Here is a 15,471-nt window from a genome sequence, read left to right as displayed (position 1 = left end):
GTTCCCCCATAAATTCCTCTGAGGTTGTGCTAAATCCCAAGGGCCCACATACTGCTGAGGCATCTAGGAAGATAGTAGCAGAGCTCTGGTCTTCAAAGTCATGTGTTCTGGCAGACACCTCCTAGGCATTCATGCCTTCACTCATCTGTCCACGTGGGCACTTTTAGTAGCCTACCCGGTTCCAAGTGACTTAAACCACTTCTGAGCCACTCTTTTTCATCAAGACTTCCTTGTGTTAAAAGATATGCTCCTCCTGGACACTGAGCTCTACCAAGTCACAGATGGGGTTCCCTTACCTGTTATTGGTGAGTAATGATGCTAAAAGTTGCTTAATGCTCTGGCTCCTAGGGGAGTTTCAAAATGAGCATGGAGGGGTCAAAAGAAACACTTGAGGTTTATTAGTTCCTTTCTTGACACATTTTTTCTGCTCCTACTCACCGTACTCACTGCCTTGCATCACAGCTGGTTCCTTCCCAGGGGATAGAGCCAAGTGTTTGAACATCCCTAATGAACTAGGTGATCCAGCCTGGCTTACAATCAACATCCTACATCACCAGGCCAGCCCATCAGAGCAGAAGCTGCATTAGATCAAGATTGCATCAGAATATCTTATTTTGTTGACTATGTTATTGTCCCTCCATATTCCTTCCTCCATCCTATTTCTCTCCCCCAAAACCCACAGGAGCCTTCCACCACCAGTACACTGTTTACCTGTGTCATGGTTGTCTACGTGATAGTCTATACAGCCCTAGACTGCCCTATTCGTGCTGCCCTATTCGGCATCTTAGTTCTTCTGTTCCAGGTCCCTTAGTCTTTTCGTTGTGTAGGCTGAAGGCCTCCCACTTGTAGTAACGATGCTTCTCTCACTGGCTCTTTCCCTAGAGCCTCTGAAGCTTTGCATCAGGGTTATATATTCTCATGCCACCTTCAGTTTTCCTCTGTGATCCAAGTGGTTGTGGGAAAGACAGCAGCCCCCCATTGGGATGGGGGTCCATGTTTCCTAGAATAGGGGCTACAGGTATATCAGGCCACTCAACCCACAGCAGGAAAGTAGAGGGCATTTTCTTGGTATATTCTACAGTACCTAGCAAAAAGTAGGTGCTTAAAAAATAAGTAATGATAAAGATAATTCTCAACCCAAAGAAAACTTCCAATGGAGGAAATTTTAGACAAGCTGTGGGTGGAGGAAGACATATCTTTGTGCAAGTGTCCTCCAAATAATGTTACAAAGATGCTTTCTTCCTTCCTTGGGTTGCCTCTGGGAAATGAAGTGTACATACTAATCCCCGTAAAAGTATTAGAGATGAAAGCTGGAAGCTTCCTTACAGCCTTGCATGTGTGTGTATGTATTTATTTAATGCTGAGTGGGTATTAAATGTGGCCCTGATCAGCAGGCTTATAATAGCTTTCAAAGACAATTATGGGCTGAAAGAAATCAGGGTAACAATGAGAATTATAAATCAGGTCTAAAAGAAATGTGATCTGTTCAGCCTTTCTCATCTGTCAATTTAGAAGAAATGCGTGTTAACTGCAGATTCTGACAAACTAATCTCGTTTGGGACAGGAGGTGCTGTGGCTGTCTATTCATCCTTTTCCCCCAGTGCCTAGCGCAGGGCTTGGCACAGTTGAGGCATGCATAAATAGCTGTTATTCCATGCTAAAATAATAATATCTTAGATATATTGGGTTAATAAGATATATTATTCAAAATAATTTCACTCAATCTCTTTAGTTTTTGAATGTAGTTAGTAGAACATTTATAATCACATGTGAGGTCCTCACTGTATCTCTGTCAGGCTGTGCTGCCCCAGAGAGATGGGGGTGGGCTGGGGGGAGCAGCTGGTGGGAAAGGAGAACAGCTCTACTAGCTGTGGGGCTGTCAGACCCAACTTCAGGCTGGATGTCAGAGCTGGGAGAGACAACACAGACCATCTCTGCTGACTTCCTCCTGCCTGTGAAGAGACTGTCCGGGTGGACCACCTGTACTGCTCAGCCAGGTCTACCAGAAGTCAGGACTGTGAAGGCCAGGCCACACCCTTCTCCATGCTCCTTCCAGGCGGTGCCCTTGTCTGATCATTTACTTCAAGGAGTCAGTGACTGCACATGTTCCCCTCTCAGGAGCATCTGTGTTTCTAACTAAAAAAGAAGTGTCCAAGGTAGACGATTTAGAAAACAAAGAAAAGATCCAGGAAAAATCATTAAATATCCGTAATCCTATCCCCCAGGAAAAATAAGAGCAATCTTATATTGCACTTACTATACCAGATACCATTTGAACTGCTACATATATCGTATTTCATCAAAACTAAATCACCAATGAGTGTAAGATGCAACTCTCCTCTATGGAACAGCAAGAGAAGGAAAAAAGTGCTGTCAGTTAAACACGGACACAATGATTCCCTGTCACTTGGAATTTCTCTTCAATACTTAGTTTAAAAAAATTTCTTTCAGATTTACTTAGGCATGGAGGTTCACTGTGAATTACTGTTCATATGTAGAAAGGGAAATGAGCAAAACGAAATGATTGAGGTATTTCTAAACTTTTTCACATTCAGAGTCATCAACATTTGTTTTGTTTCCACGCAATTGCTCCTGTGACAACAAGAATGTCGGGGACACAGTCATTTTTGAGAGAGTCCGTTCAGGAACTAAAAGTCCCTTGTCCTGGACGCTGAAGCTGGCTTTGCAAATTATGCAGAACTCGTCCACCTTTGGTTCCGGCTTCCAGAACACTACAAGACACACTTGGCTCCACCCCTCACCTACTTCCTCACCACAGCCATCTGGTTCCTAGAAACTAAGAATGCTCCACTGTTGTCTCCAGGATTTTCTTCCATGTGCTGATATCCTTCCCGCAAATGTGGTTGCTGGAACCTTTTTGTTGTTGTTGTTGGAATTTTGATGTTTTTCCAGGTGTAAGAATAACAGAATGATGTCTCACCAACCGTAAACTGAGATTCCATTAGTGGTGAGGATTTCAGATATGCAAAAAAATGGAAACTGGTGTGTCTTAGAGTCAGGAAAATGGGATATAGTATACTTATTTTTTCTCACAGGAACACTCTAAGATAGTGTTCTTGAAAACAATATTCCATTCTATAGATGGAAAAACTCAGGCACAGAGAGGTACAGTAACTTATTTAAGATCACAATACTTAACACTTATGAATATATCTCAGAAGCACCAAGGTGTTTGTATGTACACTAATGTTTGTCACAGCATTTTCTTACCAACAGGGAAGATCATGTTTTTTGAAATCTCTAGAATAGGGGAATTTTATAATCAAAATCTTAAGACATTATGGGGGAAAATAAGGTTACGAATACTAAAGTTATGAATAAACATATGCAAAGCTTTATAATATTCCTATGTTCACTAAAATAAAACAAAGACAGAATATTTTCAAGATGTCAATCCTCAACAGTTCTAAGCATACTTTAAAAGTTTTATTTTATTTTATTGCAGATAAAACACCTGCTAAGAGGTACTTTCTGTTTTTCAGTGTGTCTCTCCATCCAAATGTTCACAGTTTGTCTTATTTAAGACTCAGAATGGTGGAAAATATTCAGCTTTTGGACCACTCTATGTGTCTAGAAATGCATAATAACTTGAATACTTAAAATTTAAAAAAAATTATCAACCTGAATTTGATCTATTCAGTTTACCATGGCAGAATTGCTGTTTCACAGCTATCCTATCTCCAATACTTGATTACAAAATTTTAAATTGGTTCTGTTTTAACTTTTCCTGTGAAAATTCTACTCCTGGAGCTCTTTTTAAGCCTGGGATTATTGTGCAGTGCGTTTCAACAAAGGACCATGTTCTTCATCATTTGTAACCTTAGAAATTTAAATTGCATGAAATTTCAGCAGGAGAGGTTTTTGGACAGTTGTTCTGCAAATGCTCTCAAGTAACACTGTGTAAGTAGCTGTCAGATGCATAATGGACCAAAGGCATAAGCACGTCTCACACTACATTATTTTCTGATGGGGAAGGCAGGTAGGTTAGGAAAAGCACCTGAAGGCTGGGTACATAGTGAAGGGGAGGATGTGATAGGAGTACTTCATCCCCACTTCACCGATGAGGGAACTGGGGGCTGGCAAGTTTGAGTGATGTGTCTGAGGTTTCATGGCTGGGTCACATCCCTGACCAGTAGAGGATCCAGAACCAAAACACTGCAGCCTAGCTCCAGAGACCCTTATAAGAAACTAGTGCCAATTAGGGTGTGGGAAAATGAACCCCAAAGCGTTTTCGAGTGGTAGAAGGGGACTGTAAAGTGATTTATCTCTCTGGAAGGCAATTTATCAATACATGACAATAAGAATGCGTTTCAATCCCAAACTTCACTTTTGAGAATTTACACCTATCAAATTATCAGGGATGCTGCTCAAAGGTGTATAAATAAAATTGTTCATTATAGTATTGTTTAAAATGTTGGAAATTTGGAAACAACTTGAATGTTCAATAATCATAATCGAATAAAACTAATTAATCTTACAGCTAATAAAATCTCATAGAAAAATGCTTAATGGTCATGAAAATCTTTTCATCACATTTTATTAAGAGAAGAAAAATGTAATGGAATGATAGGTACAGGAGATCAATCCTGATTTTTTAAATTATGTGGCATCTCTACTCTGCCTTTATTAGGTAATTACTAAAAAATCACAGTACTACTCAAAACCCTTGGTTGCAAGTAACAGAAGCTCAATAAAGATTGCCCCAGCTCTCTGCTATTATCATCATGATATTTAACTTTTCTGAGGGATCCTATTGAGGCTTCTCAATGCTCAATGCTGTGCAGAACATGAGCAGGATGTAAAATGTTCTCATTCCTTCCCTTTGGTGATAAGTTGAAGTCACTGTGTGTTGGTCTGGCCCTTGCCATTTCTCACAACCTCTGCGCAATCCACTGACAAGTACTGAGCACTGTCTTTGGGCCCAGCACTGTGTGTGGCAAATATGGAGGAGAGAAAGGAAACCCATAACTTGGTCATTAAGGAGTTTATTGTCTCTTTGGGAACATACGTCTGTAGCTACCGAGAGTGCTGACGTTTGTGGAGGACAGGTAGTAAGCATGAGATCCTGTCCCTGGACTGGAGACACAAATACATAAAACACCTGAATAATCATGCAAGGGGGTCTGAGTCCAAATGTCATGATAGAGGGCTACAGGCTGGCAGTGCTACAGAAACAGAGGGCAATCCAAAGTGTGGAGAGGATGGTTGGAAAACGCTTTCTAGAAGAAGACAGACAGCTTGCTTGAAAAGCATGAGTTGTTGGTAGGGCAAGCTTTTGGGGGAAGATAGAGTATGCCTCAAGCAGATGGCCAGGGATGATGCAAAACAGGACGATCTGAAGCAGTCAGCAATCTTAGAACAACCATCTTAAAATTTAAACATCATATTTTCTTTCAACAATCACTGTTCGCAACAGGAATACATTGTGTTCCCCCACTCCTGACTCCTGTAACTTACCTCACGAATGATGAGTTCAATATTTTAATATAGTAAGAGTTCCTACAAATCAATAAGAAAAATATAAAAGGACTGGGATGATGGATGTTTCAGAAAAGTAATCAACAGGGCTGGGTAACAAATAGTAAGGCTAGGTGAGCTACTGAAGGTGACTTTCTAAGTTCAACTGGTAAACCTCAAATTTAAACAACTGGAAAATAATTATCTTTTGGCTTTTATTATTCTTTCCTGAAAATACAAATGCTAAACCCAACATAGTCAATGCTCAAGACAATATCGTTGAGAGTTTACAACAGGAGTCATTATCTCAAAAGTTACATTGATTACATTTGTATTTCTCAATCTTGCTAAGTCAAAAAACAAAAATAAAACATTGGCATAAGAAGAAAATGCTTGATGACTGAGAATAATAAGCTTGTTTAGATGTTTCCCAAACTTACGTTCCATTAATAAAGAGCCAGGCATTGTGAAGGATAATACTTAGTCCCAAGCACTGTTTCAATTTTGATAACTTCAGGAAACATTGACTTCTGTCAAAGAACGCTAATTATATTTTTTCTGATTTATCATAACCAATTCAATCGAGTGAACGGAAAAACAAAAACAAAAATAAAATGCGTTTTTGCTACAGGATGCATATCTGTTTGTTCCTAATGAGGCCACCTTTGCATGTTGGTACCAGGAGTAAGTGAAGCCCTGATCTGGCCCTGGTTGTATCTCAGGCTGGTTCTGTTCACCTGCAGACCCAGGTGCACCCACTACCATCCCACCCCCTCACACAAACTCATCCACACAGGGGTACCTCCCAGCTCTCCAAGGCCCACCACACTCTCTCTTTTCATTACACCACCGAGGGCTTGCTTGCTACACAGAGTGCATGTGGCAGACTGTCTGAGTAGTCCTTGCCATCCACTTCCTTTACCTGAGTACACAATTGAAATCAGGCTTAGCACGTGATCTGTGTTGGCCAAAGATATGTGAGCAAAAGTTACAAACATCATATCAGGAGAGACGTTTTACAAGTCCTTTGGAGCCTCGTCACAATCCGTTTCCCTTTGCCCTGGGCCCAGGCAGAATGGCGCTGGATTCTCACAGAAAGGACAAAGGTGGTGATGGGCCGAGTACCCAGCACAACAGACAAGCACTAAGAGCCAGACGTAAAGCTCCCGTAAGGTTTGGGCAGCAGAACTAAGGCGATGTCAACTAGTATGCTGGACAGGGAAAAAGAAAATTTGGATGTCCAGAGAGGTGCTTCTCCTGCAAAGTGTTGCCTTGGTGGTAGTCTGGTTACTAGGTCTCTGAGTCCCATCCAGTGCCTGGACACTTAACCAAGCCTCTCATGGTGGCCTTTTGTTGAGACGGTCCTTGTTCCTCTCCACTCAGTCCCCATTAAATCCAGCTGTTCTCTCCCAGCCCCACCCACCCCTCTGCTCTCATTACCTCCCCCTTCGTCTCATCCCATGTGCCCTCCCCCTCCTCCAACCTGGGGAAATCTTAGAAGTCCCAGGTGTGGCAGGAAGCTCTGCTCATAGTTGTGTTTTCCCCAAGCATTTTCTCTCCGCTGGAGCCCTCTGTACTTCCCGCACGGATCAGGATTTTGGAAGCTAAAGCCAGGGAAACAGCTTTTTTTCTCTGCCTCTGCCTGTCACATTTCTCCTTAGAGGCGATGAGCATACAGCCACAACTGAGCTATTTGAACGGAGGACAAATAACACATTGCTTAATATTTCACAGTTATTATGCTGCCACTGATTTTTGAAACGTCTTGTTTGGAGTAACACCTATGGCCCATTACCTAAACTAACCTTAATTGTGACACAACTTTCTTCTTTGACATTGATTTTTTTTTTCCTAACGCTGGCCTTCTAGGCCAAATTTAGTGAAGAAAGAAAGTGACCATGATGGAACATAAAGTTACTGCTCAAAAAATGAATCAAAAATAGAGTAAGTCATACTGATATTTCTTGAACGCTCTGTAAATTCTTTCTGATAACAGTTTCATTTTTAAAAACTGTATTAAAAAAACAACTTATTTTAGTTGCATACCTCCTGCCCTTTGGGAGCATTTGTAAATATGGCAACACAGAAGCAAATGTACCACAATATAAGCAAGTACTACAGTGACAAAGGAACAACTCAGAAAAACATAAGCTCCATGAGGGCAATATCACACCTACTGGCTCACCGTTACACACCCTGCAGAGTGGCCAGCACAGAGAATGTGCTCTGTGAACTGCTGTCGAGTGAATAAATCATAAGGACCCGTGGAAGTGAACAGCAGGGGGAGGACACTTCCTGCTTGACTCCAGTGAAAGTTTCTTACGAGAGCATGGATTCCAGCTGAGCTTTCAAGGAAGGAATAGGGAAACAAATTAAAGTCGACTCCATCTTTCCCTCACCCTGTCATCAGTTTACTAAACATGGCAATTGTCATAAATTTCTGGCTTATTTATGCACATGCGTTTGTGACCTAAATACAAGCCTGATTCAGTCATATTTCTAAGGATGATTCCGCATGAACTTAGCTTTGCATGTGTCTGCTAGTTGTCTCTTAGTCGGTTGGAATCGCCACCACACAAGGCCATTTAATGATGGACTAATTAAAACACTGAATTTATTTTGTGTTTCAATTTTGGTTCAGTTCATTGACAACAATTTTGGTAAGTGTCCTTTGTGCCCATTGAAGTGCTTTGTTTGGTTAAATTGCATATATGTAAAAGTTTTATAAAATAAACCCATTTGGGACTTTTCAGGGATAACGGAAATGTAATGTGTGCGTGCGTGCATGTATGCAGGCCTGCAAGACTGTAAAACCCAGATGTTTTAGAAAAATTTTGTTTTAACTTGCTCTCTGAAGTAGTTAGCCAAGCTAGAACTTCAATTTCTTCTCTTTTGCAAAGTTTTGCAAGAAGGACCACGTGACCATCAATTTTGCTTTTTAATTCAATATTTTTTGCATGGCCCCTTTGAATTCAATTTTGTTTAAAGTCAAATACAGTATTCAACATTTTTAAGAAGATGTTCTCATGGGTTATAGCATGCAGAATTCAGTGCAACTGTGGTTCTATATTTTCTTCATGGGGTTATAGAAATTTCACCAACTCTTTGAGGAACACTGAAAATTTGGCCTTACACTTGTGTCACTTGTCACATGATACTTTAAATAATCTCCCAAATGTCAGCTGTAATGTTTTCTCTCTCTGCTAAGACAATGGATGGGCCTAAAATTAGCTAGAGAAAGACAGCTGAGTCGATCACGCATTCTTCAAGGAAGATGCCAGAAAAATCTTGATTAATACCATCGTTCCCTCTGGAATTAATTTTCAGTTCTCCCATCAGGTGTGTTGATGGAAAGCAGTCATACAGTTCTAGTAATTGCCTCAGATTCCTGCGCTGTCCTTCATCAGGGCCTCTAATGAAGTCTGAGCTGTAGCCTGGGGTTGATGCCAGACTGGAATGCAGGGAGGCTGAAAGCTGACACCAGTTCAACAGAGCAAAGGGCCTTGGCTAAGGTTGTCTCCATGACAACCTGAGTATTTTCCTGGTGATGCATTTACACAGCAGGGTTAAAGTTCTGTGAAAGCAACAGCTGTTGTAAAAACAGTATATTAAATATGTTTAGGACTGTAAAATGTGCATTCTTCCCTGTGGCATTTCATTTGGGGAAATTCTAAAAATGCAAGATGTATTTAAAACAGAATTACTAAATGGAGGGATATTTCTTTTGTCAAATCTCTATTTTATCCTTGTTTTTGTATGAGAAAATTTTTGGTGATTTTTTTTTCCTGGCATTTATTTTTTTTAAATTATTTTTTCATACCAAAATATCCAACCTACTACCCTGATCCCTTTGTACTGACCAGTACGTCTGCAATAAGTTACTTGACAAATAATTTGGAGGAAGGGGAGCAATATATAAGCCCTGTAACTGAAATCATTTGTCATGCTTCTTATTTGAGTTTGTTCTTTTCTACTTACAACCTTTTAGTTTTTCATGCTAACTGATTATTCTGACAGGTGTTTGAAAAATGAAACAAAGAACTTTCCAACAATCCAAGAAATATATTAATTTTTTAAAATAGAAAACTTTTTGTTGACTTTCTGCAAATGATGTGCCCCCAGGTTGATGAGACACACAAATTTGCAAGAGGTAAACTCATCTTAACTCAGAATTCTGCAAGTCGGTGAGCAACTCTGTGGCATTCTGAACAGTGACCAACTATCTGATTTGTCCTGGACATTGGAATTTCACTGCTAAAATCAAGACAGTGTTGGCAACCAGGACAAGTTGGTCACTCTAGCATTCAAAAACATTGGCCAGCATCTATTAATATGTCAGGCTCTGTACTATAGGAGTGGGATCCAAAGTCACATAGTCCTCGGTCTGTTCCCATCTTCCTCAGTAATTTAGTGGAAAAATGCAGTAAATCAGTTTTGGCTCTCTACCTGAGTGTGTGCATATCTATAATAAGAGGTGATAAAAGGTGCACCTTCCTTTATGTGGTGTTGTGAGCCAAGGCACCCTTAGGTAAATGTATGGTGGGGCCCCTTTCTGCCCCAGCCTGCCATCTTGGTTGGATTGAAGTGGGCATCTGCCAATGGCCTCCTGATTTCCTCTGTCTCTATGCCAGGAGAAGCCAACGTTGGTCAGGCAAGTCCATTCACAAGGTACTCCTCCTGGGGCCTGGAGATGGAGAATGCAAGAAACTACCCATCCTGGCCAAATCATGACAGATCCAGAAAAGCCAATTATGTGGCATTCTACCCTTGCTTCTTTCCATTCAGGGATTGAGCAGAGAAAAAATTTTTTAAAAAATCTGTGGACTCACTAGCCACAGAGAATATTTGCTGTGAATATTTTCCTAAATCAAATGAACTAAAATGTATTGGTTGCCTGGCTACTCTGTCTAATGTAGGTGGCCCTGGAAAATTCAAGGACCCACGTCTCCCTTTCCTTGAAAACAAACACCATAAATTGGTCTACTGCCTCTGTTTATGAATAAAGAAAGGAAGTAGCTAGCAAATCTTCTAGAAAAACATCTCAGAAATTAAAATGGCAGCCAAAGGAATACACGCTTTCCATTGTACTCTACCCACCAAGATTTCAAGATGAAAATCTCCCAGTCTGGCTGAATTCCCCAGTAGTGTGTTCCAATGGTGGGAGTGAAATCTCCCAGTCAACCACACAAAGTAGAAAACCCATGCTTGAGTATCCATTCACCCAGGTGTTTATTGAGGGCCTTCTACATGTCAGACACTGATCTAGGTTCTGAGAAAAGAGCAGTGGGGGAAAAAAAGAAACCAAAAAACAAGACAAAGATTCTTGCCCTCATGTAGCTTACACTCTAGTGAGGGAGAGTACATTAAAACTCCATCAACACACACATACTCATAAATATTTTCTCACAAATAAACTCTTTAGAACAGGATTATTATAAATTCCTCATTTCAAACAACTTCTTCGGATAAATTTATAGATCAGAGTTTCTTCTCAGATGCTAAATTCTAGTATCTTGATTAATACTTCAGATAGATACTTCAGATGTTTAGTTTCCAGAGAGTCACAATATGCATAATATGAAAGGAATACTAACAAATATATGTTAACACCTGTTCTATGAAAGTTGTCTACAGTCAGTAGGTCTGTGAGCACAATACAGGGCTTATTATGGTCAAGGTCCTTACAGAGGAAGTTCAAACTCCCCTGCATTCTTAGTTGAATGAGCTAATTTTACTGCAAGTTGACAAACTTTGTAACTGAAGTGCACTGTAGAATTTTAGAACAGAGATTTTGCAGATGAATTGAACCTGATGTGATCGCCTCACTTAATCTTGAAGGTGGTTGAGATGGACTGCTTTTTAGAAACAAGTTCTGCCCACTAGTCTGTGGCTAGATTGAGCATATACCATGTGAGGGCTACAGAACAGGATAGTTTTGAAGAACTGCAGTTCTTAATGGACATAATAGTCCCAACGAAGAAATGTTCTTCACTTTTCATTCACTTGAATCTCATGTCCCATGGTTGTGCTAAGCACAGACTTCTCACGGGAGCTTTTCTTTTTTTTTTACTTTAAAGCTTCCATGTCTTTAAATCAGGTATCGCAAATTGACCAATAATATCTGATTTACTACTCAAATGAATTTTCCATATAATTTGGTAGTTTTCCAAAAGATTGACCAGAAACTGGAGCTCATGCATTAATTTATGTGAATAAACTAATGGATCCTGAGGATAAGCGACTATAGTTAATGCCAGATCCTCTGAATGAAATCTGCTACAATGCTTTGTTCATGACAAATGCTGTCTCTCAGAACACACACATGAACAAAGATAGGGTATAATTCTGGTAAGCACTAAATTCCACATTCAGTACTGTCAAGTATTTTTTTTAATTTTTATATTTATTTATTTTTTTAATTAATTGATTTTTGGGGGGGACTGCTTTGGGTCTTCGTTGCTGCACGCAGGCTTTCTCTAGTTGCGGGGTGGGGGGGCTACTCTTCGCTGTGGTGCACAGGCTTCTCATCGCAGGGGTTTCTCTTGTGGCAGAGCATGGGCTCTAGGCGTGCAGGCTTCAGTAGTTGTGGCACGCGGGCTCAGTAGTTGTGGCTCGTGGGCTCTAGAGTGCAGGCTCAGTAGTTGTGGCGCATGGGCTTAGTTGCTCCGCGGCATGTGGGATCTTCCTGGACCAGGGCTTGAACCCATGTCCCCTGTGTTGGCAGGCAGATTCTTAGCCACTGAGCCACCAGGGAAGTCCCCCTGTCAAGTATTTTTAAAGAATCTCTCCCATTTGTAGCATGAGTAGGTGATAAGATTTTTCTTACTTTAAAAACAAAGCTCCATAGTCAAGAGAATTTTATTTTAAATTATTTCATAGACAAAAAAGAAAGGTCAAGTTTTTGTTCTTTATAAATTAGAAGAAGCTGTTTTGAGAAAAGGAGAGCGACATCTACTATATTCCTAGTAAGACTATGACATAAATTTGACTCTTAGAAAATAAAATCATTTTGAGAGGACAACTTTGAAATTGAACCTAATAGGCACCTGCTAAAATATCTTCTGTTAGGCCATTTCCTTCCAAACATGACATAGTTTTGAAGCATCTGAAAAGCCTAGATGATTTCCACATATAGCTAAAGGTCTAGGGCAAGTAGAAAGGGCTTTGGTCTGTGGCTTTTTTAAGAGGTTTGGTTTGAATTTACAAGCTACTCTTGCAAGGTATGAATAAATATTTTTAAAAACCAGTTTCTGGATATGGGAAGGCAGGGATGTAGTATGAAGCCCTGGATTGAAAACCCCATGTCGTAAAACTGCCCTGCTGGACCATTTCAATATGGAAAAGCGCCTCCAGAGGTGGCTTCTAGAATTGCACCCCTTGGGAACATCTAAACTGCAGGGGCAACAGAATACAGATGGCTGTGGACAGGAAACCAAGAGATGGAGCTTCTCAAACTGGCTTTCTCATTAGCTCATCGGCTTTCTCATTAGCTCATTGGTTTTCTCATTAGCTCATTGGCGTTCTCATTAGCTCATTGGCTATGTTTCTTTAGGAAAATTATTTAACTTATCTAGGAGTCCATTTTCTCATTTGGAGATGAGCTCTGTTCCCTTTCAGTTCTTCTCTTCCACACAGGCAGAATTGGTGCTCCCATTCCAGGGCTGTGCCTCACCTCTAGGATGATCCCAGCTGCCTGTACTTGGTACAAAGAGAGGTCTGCCAGCTTCTAAGAGAGAAGCTTCTCCACTCCTAGTGAATCCTTTTAAAATGTTAAAACAGCAGCAGATGGGAGTGCTATCTGATATTTTTTTTTAATAGGGGTTTAGTTGCTTTACAATGTTGTGTTACTTTCTGCTGTACAATGAAGTGAATCAGCTATATGTATACATATATCCCTTCTCTCTTGGACCTCCCTCCCACTGCCCACCCCATCGCACCCATCGAGGTCACCACATAGCACCAAGCTGAGCTCCCTGTGCCGTACAGCAGGTTCCCACTAGATACCTTTCTGATGATAGATTTAGTATCTTTCTTATTGGGGGATTCTAACAATCTTTTAAAAGTGAGCCTAAGAAAGAAAGCTTGAAAAGAACATAGGCTGTTTTCTCAAAACCAAATTTTTCCTAAACTAGAAACCTTTTCTAGATAGATCAGTTTCACCTATGTAGCAGCTTGTTGATCTGAAACACATACAATTGGTCCCTTAATGTCTAATGTGCTCAAGAATTTTTGGATGTAAATTTTCAAAAGTTGCCAGGAAGCTACCTTGTAGTATAGCCAGTTTCCCAGAACCTAAAACAAATTAGATTAATCATGCTAGAAACTAAATAAAAGTGCCTTGTTGGGGCCTGTTGGGGCAAGCCCTAATTCTCTCTCCTGTTGGCCAAGAGGAAAAGAGCATCTGGGAGGGCTTAGATGCCACCCACCCTGCTTGAGAACAGAGATGTGACTCTCTGAGCCTCACTGTGACTTCATTTCAGATGGCTCTTCAAGTATTCTATCCGATGCCAGACTCTTGTTCTCTTCAGGGAGAAAACAAGCAACAGGCACAACTTTCGGAGATTTTTATTTGCAATAAGTGTGATTTTTAAACATTTGAGCTCAGAACTACCAAGGTTTTGTTTTAATGATCATCCAACAGGACTATTTTTGCTCCTCTTCCTGATTTACTGGGCATCTTTCCCCACCCATCCTCCAGTTCCATACTTCTGTGAATACTGGCATCTCTGTCTGTATGGGGGTATTTACAAGCCTTGAAGAATGTGTGGGCTTGACAGCACCTGACACTTGATTTGTTATTGTTGTTGATTTCTTCCTTAGAGCTGCATAAGCTCCCGCGTTCACAGAGCTGCTGGAGGGACTCCGCCCTGGCCATGTGTGTAGGAAGTCGCGGCCTCCCAGCGAGCACAGAACCCAGCCTCTGGTGCACAGGCTGAGTTGATTCTCAGGCACTGTCACTTGATCTCTCCCCTGCTCATGCCAGCATTCAGAAACTGAAAATATTTACTTTGTGTTGGCTTGACAAAACCCAGTAAATAGCAACATTTGCAGGGCCCAGAACACATGCCAAAGGAGCAGAGGGAAGAGGGTCCGAATAGGCCGTTATACTTACAAGAGGGGTTCTCTGAGCTGGGATGCGAAACCCAGAGACAGTCAAGTCTCAGATTTCTTTGGCCTCTGAAGTCAGCATTTATTGACCAGGCTTTGCAACCGAATAAAAGTATGATCTGCCCCCCATTTTCATTTCTAAATCTCTTTCTGGGAAATGTAGCTGAAAAGTGTTTTCAAGTCATTTTCTTTGTTTCTATTAGGTGATTGCTCATTCACTCAATGAGTAATTTAATACATTTTTACTGAGCTACCACCATTTTCTAGGATCTATTCTGGGTGATGGAGATTCAATAAAGACCAAAAAGAATCTCTAAACTCAAGAAAATAAATCAACAGGATAATTTCAGATTGAGACAAAAGGTATGAAAGAATCAAACTAATGGATTTGATAGAGAATAATTGTGAAGCTGTGTTAGATAGGAGATTAGAGCTGGTTTCTCTGAGATGCTAGTATTCGACTCAAGATCTAAAGGGAAAGAGGCAGCCGTGAAAAAAACTAGTACACCATATTTTAAGGCAGAAGGAACTGTAAATGTAAAGATCCTATTGGGGCAAGGATGAGCTTCATAGACTAAAGGAATGAAAAGATCCTGGAGGCCAGGGACCGAATGAATGAAAGGTATGGGGTAGAAGATATCTATATCACTATCTCACTACCGTTATTTTTTCAAGCTATTTTTTTTATTCTTGTACATGACGCTGCACCCATTTAATCACCAGGAACATAAAAATGCTTGACGTAAGCAGAATTTCTTGAAGTTAAGTGGAAGCAAAATGAAGCGCTGCCAACATCCTCCAAAGACGTGGTGAAATGGTGAACCCAGGAGGCTTGGCGACACTAGGACACATGGCCACACAACAACCTGATCTAAATTCTAGGTA

Source organism: Balaenoptera musculus, chromosome 6 (genome assembly GCF_009873245.2).
Source record: "Balaenoptera musculus isolate JJ_BM4_2016_0621 chromosome 6, mBalMus1.pri.v3, whole genome shotgun sequence".
NCBI classification, from domain to species: Eukaryota; Metazoa; Chordata; class Mammalia; order Artiodactyla; family Balaenopteridae; genus Balaenoptera; species Balaenoptera musculus.
Note: the sequence above shows the minus strand (reverse complement) of the source record.